The sequence below is a fragment of the Elaeis guineensis genome, chromosome 14 (genome assembly GCF_000442705.2).
Source record: "Elaeis guineensis isolate ETL-2024a chromosome 14, EG11, whole genome shotgun sequence".
Taxonomy (NCBI): domain Eukaryota; kingdom Viridiplantae; phylum Streptophyta; class Magnoliopsida; order Arecales; family Arecaceae; genus Elaeis; species Elaeis guineensis.
Window position 1 is genome coordinate 37,238,859 of NC_026006.2, and position 6,974 is coordinate 37,245,832.

The 6,974-nt window shown below is 33.2% G+C and overlaps 1 long non-coding RNA gene across 1 annotated transcript; it reads right to left on the minus strand.

Annotated features, from left to right (window-relative positions):
* Positions 1 to 4,178: 4,178 nt before the first annotated feature.
* LOC105034355 (uncharacterized) lies at positions 4,179 to 6,175 on the minus strand. Its single transcript, XR_830138.3, has 3 exons — positions 5,970 to 6,175; positions 5,501 to 5,600; positions 4,179 to 4,449 (listed from the first exon to the last, which is right to left on the minus strand). It is a non-coding gene; the product is annotated as an uncharacterized lncRNA (long non-coding RNA).
* Positions 6,176 to 6,974: the final 799 nt, after the last annotated feature.

Below are 6,974 nucleotides of genomic sequence, written 5' to 3' on the forward strand. Positions count from 1 at the left end.
TAGGATCTATCTTATGGTCTTTGTATTTTGTTGGCTGATTGACTCTTGGATAGTTATTATCCATGACTTTTGTATTTTGAGTTGACTCATATGTATTGGGACACCTATATATTCAGTCACATTTTGGATATATATATATATTTATATGCTTTAAATTTCGATGAATATTTATGATTGGGATCAATTGAATTATCTTAATTATGAGATATGAAAAATAACTCATATTTATGCTATGAAATATTATGAATAGCAATATCTTCTATATGAGCAAATTGATATGTCCTTTATGATTGCTATAATGAGGGAGAGTAGAGAAATAAATAATCAAAGAGGGAGAGTAAAGAAATAAAATATGGTATCAAAAAGGAGGAGTAAAGAAAATATATCCTTTATGTTATCCTTTTTTTTTCTCTCTTCAAAATCTCTTAAGATCTTAATTGATGCTGTCAAAAAGGGAGAGTAGAGAATCAAAAATCGAGATCGAGCAATAAGCAATAGAGAAATAGAATCGAGAGCAACAAACAAAATTGTCAAAGTAAATATGTCAAAGAATCAAAATTATCAGTAATTTTATAATTTTTAATTTAATCTTCAAAGCAAATGATCTTATAAGCAAATTTTAAATTGATCTTCAAACTACTCATGATGCATTTTATTCAAATAACTAGCTATGATGTTTAAGTGATGCATTTTCATAAATTTAAAATTCATGTTTAATGCTTTATATATATTATACTCTGCTTTTGCTCAAGTATTTTGTCATCATCAAAAAGGGAGAGATTGTTGCTCCTTGAATTGATTTTGATGATTACAAAGTATTTGAGGGGGTTACTAATGATTTTGGCTTGAAAAAAGATTTATTATTTTTCAGGGATAAAATCATAATTTCACCAAGTTCTAACTCGAAAATCTCAAGAGCAAGAACAGAAGATTTGTGATCTTTTGAAGACAATCTCAATATTTTTGGATGTGTATTTTGAAAGAAAATTATGTTTATAAAATTGAGTCAATCCCATGAGTCGACTCATGTCAAAAAGAGCTGAACGGCATGCTGATTTTTTGGCTGGCATACCCAATTGAGTTGACCCCATGAGTCGACCCCTGTGTATGAGTCGACCTTATGAGTCGACCTCTGTTGCTGTGTATGCCAAAATTACAGAATAGTCATTTTCTGTTCTGTGCCATAGAAGTCGACCCCATGAGTCGACTCATGTGCATGAGTCGACCCTATGAGTCGATCCCTGTGATGAAAAAACTCTGCAACGACTAGTTTTCAGCTCATTTTGGCTGTATTTAATGCTCATTTAATGATCTCCAACAGCTCTATTTTAGTCCAGATTACTCTCCACCATCATTTGAAGTTATAAAAGGCACTTAAAGGAAGGAAAAAAGATGAGACAAAAAGCACTCATTTCATCCCTAAGCAAAAAGTCCTCTTTAAGTTAAAGAAGCTTTCATTTCAAGTTCACCAACCCCTCAAGAGCTCATTCAAGTCTTCAACCACCTTAAAGAAAATCAGAAAAGCTTCCTTCTTATTGTGTAAAAATGTATTTAAAATTTTATTTGATCATTAAAAGAGCTAAATTTATATTTTTGTGTGATTAACTCACATACTCTATTTTATTTTGATCTTTAGTTTTGGAAGGGTTCCAAAACTTGGAAAGATTGATCCGAACCTTGAATCGGATTGTATTGGGTTGGCTTGTATCCAAAAAATAAGTGTTCTAACTTGGGATAGCTAGAGTCGAAGGTACCAATATTATATTTTTGTTGAATACGGTTTAGTGGATTTGAATTCTCAAGTAGGAGCTTGGAGAGTGGATGTAGGTGCAAGGTTGGCACCGAACCACTATAAATCTTGTTTGTTTGTGTTGTGCTTACTTGCTCTCTTTCTAAATTTTCTTATCTACTTGCATTCTTGCATCTAATTTTTACACCTTGCATAAATCACTCTCTACATATATTCTGCTCATTGTTATTTAATCCTCATAGTTCTAAATTAACGTTAAAATTTTAAAAACCTAATTCACCTCCCCTCTTGGGTTGCATAGCTGGGCAATAGCTGATTTGTTCTTCCTTCTTCAAGTATTTTGGATACTCTAAAGTAAGAGAAGATTAAGAGGAGGAATAGAGGAGGAGGAGAAAAGGCTCTGAAAACAAAAACCAGTGAGGGATAGATCATCGGACATCCAAGAGAGAGGATCCCTTTTTATAGACTAGGAATTAGGGTTTTCCAAGGAAGGGCACCAAGAGTCAACACCAAAACCTCCTTTTGGAATCCCAAAAAAATTCAAAAAAATTATTAGGATGTGGAGAAGGATTCTAAAGTCTCACATACCAAAGAATTCTTTAAGAAAAATAAGAAAAAAATTTATATGATGCCAACAATATTCTATATACAAAAAATTTCTTTCCTAATTTACCTCTTATCTCTAATTCAGATCGCATTCGAATTAGGCAAGATATAATATTATGACTCATCAGCTATTGCCGCCCACTCTTATTGGACCCTTTATCATGATGCCAAAAATCACAACCCAAATCCAATTAGGCATGGAAAAATTGGCATGGGTTCAGGAGTGGCACAGGAGATAAGGATAGAATCCTAGTTTGACTTGGACTCTTCATTTCTAATTCAATTCTAATCTAAATCAATTTGAATTAAATCTACTAATAAAAATAAATATAATCTAATTAAAAATCTAAATATCTCATCAAATTCCTAATCTAATTAGGAATTAGCCAAGTCAAAATTCTGATCGAATCATGATCAAATTTCTCTTGTAATCGGACTCGATCATATCAAACCCAATCAGAATCGAACTAAATCTAATTCAATTAGACTTGATCCAAAGCTCTTTGCTCAATCAAATTGAGTCAATTACTAATATAATTATTAATTAATTTTTTAAAAATAGTAAAGTCTCAGTCTCAGTGAGACTCTCTCCCAGAGTCCTAGTTCGAGTAGAACTCTTCATCAGAGTCATAATCCAATTGGACTCTTCAGTCATCAGATCTGATCAAATCTTCTAATACATGTAATCCCATAGATTAAAACCTAAGCTAGTAGTATAGGAATAACTTTCTATACCAATCGATATAACCATCTAGCAATGATGACCCGACGACCGAATAGATAAAAGTATTGCAAAGCAATCTTCTAGAACCTACTGGCATAGGTTATCATATAATTCATCTCTTTGATCTAAATGCTCAAGACGATCTAGGATTTAACTATCAATCTTAATTTAGTCGACCACATTGTATTTCAACCTTTCAAATCTATTTCATAGATTCCTTGGCCAAGATTTTATTGAATTGAAATACATCGATGCATATCTCCTACTAATTCAGAGAGGTCAATTCCATCTTGACTCACATACTGACTTAATAAGTATTTGACTACACCCAATATCCTTTCATCACTGAGTTAGAAACTTAAATGGTCTGATACTAAAGTACAGTGAATTACTTACAAGTGACTGTGGTGGTCTCTGATTGAAGGGACACTTATATTCATATCTTTCATGAGCCACTCATAACAGTAGAGTGCTCAGCATATGATCATGTTCGATGTGAATGTACTTCTATATTCCATCTGCATGCTATAACAGTATCTCCATACTTCTTGGTTAAAAGGACAACCAACTCGTATGGTACGCAACGATCTATACTCGATATTGCTATCATCCTATTAATAGCATATTATTTTATCGCAAATAATTTTAAGGGCTTAACAATAAATCTTCCTTTATCGATGAATTATAGTTCTAAGGACTTCATTACAATACAAGTGTTTAAAGATGGTCAATTTGTAATGAAAATATCAAATAACTTTTATTAATAAAAATTTATATATAATTTACAAGATGAGTACAATCATCAACAGGCTGACATTGGCTTTGGGACACATTTCCTAATATTTCCAACTTATGTCCTAATATCGAGTTGGAGCACAAAAGGTGAGCTAGTGTGCCAGATTTGTGAAAAACACACCTGGTCTTATAACACCCCACCTCTAAAATCGGATGAGCGTACTATACCCCACCCTTAAATAAGGATGAAAAAAATTACTTTTCTGATAATCTACTCATATTTACATAATTCAATCAATATCTTAAATTTTCTAACTCAAGCTTTTCCAATCAATTAGTCATTTTCCATAAATCCATTCAATATAAAGGAAGAATAACACCAAATTTTCATTTATCACTTTGTAACTACTGACAACAGGTTTATAATATATGCATCACTGACATATCTGACATTTTTGTAGTTTATACAATATCCAGTATAAAGTACAGCCCAAACAAAATACAAAATGAATATTTTTATCCACTAGCTGACATAACCAACCTAATATGCTAATACATTGGCTATACTAACCAATCTTCCATGAAACTAATGTTGAAGATAATATTCTTTATGCTGAGCTATGATACACCACATCTGTCAAGAAAAGAAAAAGAAACCATATAATGAGATCTAAGTCCTAGTGAGTGAAAAATCCAAATAACAATAGAGAAGTAGGAAAGTATAACTCATATACTCATAATACCATATATTACACACCATTGGAATAACTTATGTTGCTCTCAACAACACACACGGCATACTATTGATAAGCTTTCAACCATTTGCATGCTAGCAAAAATAAACCATGTAACATAATAACCTAAGTGAGCAGTGAGAATATTGTACCTGATAACATACATCATACACCTGTTGAGCCCCACGGCATATAAATAGGAATCAAGTCATGTGGAAGAGTAAGCCATACAAAAGTTCGTTTCAATCATACAAGCAACTGTTATGTGTTAGCTATGCCATGGCACATACTTGGTTCACCGGCAACATATCCCATAAGTGGACCATTTCTATGAGCAGCCTGCCTTATCATTAGTAAGCTCCCATAGGCATATTATTTCACCACAATCATATTCGTTCGCCACAAGTATGCTAGTTCTGCCACAGGCATATTACTTCGCCATAGGTATACCAATTTCCACCACAGGCATCATTATTATCATGCTATAGGCATATTAGCTTCGCCATAGGCTCATCACCACAGGAATATTTAACCATTAATACCTTGATTAATATGATAAATCTCAAAAATAATAAGATGATACAAAATATTTTCATGCCACTAATACTTTGCTGTTCAAACCAAACCACCTTCACATATAAGCTGTATAAAATGCCCAAGCTGATGCTATGCTGATGATAATGCTGTTATTGATGCAAGAAAGCTGAATTTCAAAGCTAAAACTAGCTCGAGAGCATTTCCATACCAAAGATATATTTCTATTCAAACTCAATACCCAAACTCATATATACATACATGGATATCAGGTCAAGAACATTCATTTCCTGTTTCTATGATTGTATACATAAACATACATGTTATAAAATAATAAGAAACAAATTTTCTTTCATAGCAGACCATTTTCATAGCAAAATACAATGGAAATGCCACCGTTAGAAGGAATTCACTCACTTTTAATAGCTGCTAGGTCACCTTAATGCTTAACATATCCAAGGCACCCCTTTGAATCCTCTTTTCCTTTCTTATAGAATTGATACATGCTGATTAATACCTGATTAACATGATACACAAACATGAGAACATATACTTTGCTTCCTTAGGCTTATTTCTTAGCTTTCTCTAATCCTTTTCTTTATTCAATTCCCTTTTGCCCTGATTAGGGTTAATTAAGCCTTAACATAACTCAGAACTTCCAGCAAATTAACTGTATTTCATTTCCATAATTCATTTCCAATTCAGCCAATACTATTCTAACTCATTTGCTAAATTATTTCAAACTAGTTTCTAATTTTAAGAAATTACAGCAGCAATTCACTTCTTATTTCAAGTTTAAATCCATACTTTATCTCACCAAACATCAAATCTAATTGCTCTTACTCAAGGCTCAATCTAAATCTAATTTAGAGATAGGAATTCTTACCTCAAGTAGCTGAAATCCCTACTGCCATCACCACAAGCATTTTCCATTTCTCACTTTTAGCAACTTCATCTTCTTCTAAGCAAATCACCCTCTTTTTCTAGCTGAATCTCCCAAATTTTGACTAAGAACTCTTCCTTATCTAGCCCTTTCCCTCCCTCTTCTGGCTGTTCTAACCAAGAAATCCAAAATAGAAGAACAAGAGGACCGGTGGCTAATGTAGGGAAAAAATAATAAAATAAAACCCATCTTGCCGTGTATCAAGCTCTTAGAAAGCCAACAAACCTCTCTTTCTCTCTCTCTCTCTCTCCATCCAAGTGGCATAACCCAAGGAAGCCAGCTGCCAAACAATTCCCCAAAAATCCATTTAAAAAATAAAACTTTTAAAGCTTCAGGCCCAGCACCCCCTCCCTATTTTCCGTCAGCCGAGTCGACTCCTTAGTCGAGTTGACTCCCCTGCACTCGAGTCAACTCTACGACTCGACTTTTCCCTACATGCTGCCATAAAAATTTTTTCGATACACTTCTATCCTCTGAGATAGAGTCGACTCCCTCAGAGATCGAGTCTACTCATCTTAGGGCAGAATTTACTATTCATCTAAAAATTTACTCCTCAAAATTCCCACACCCAAAGATTTTAATCTAAGATATTCTCCAACATTTTAAACTTAATCTAGGCTCTTAAATCATCATGATTTAACTTAAATATCACAATCAAATTTTTGAATTTCTCAGTCATTTTCTTGCAAAATTAACAACCAAATTTATACTTCAATGGCCACCAATATTTGACTCCAATAACTCCATTGATTTAACTTCTAAATCATTTTCCTTTTTGATTTAACTACCAAATTTATGCTTTGCTGCTACTATTAAATCTATACTTAGACGCTCACTCATGCTATGGATGGAATGCTGTGCCGTGAACAAAAATAATACTAAATGCCCATAAAAATCTCTTAAATCCTATTTATAGGATCCAGGTGTTACGGGTCTAAAAGGTTGATA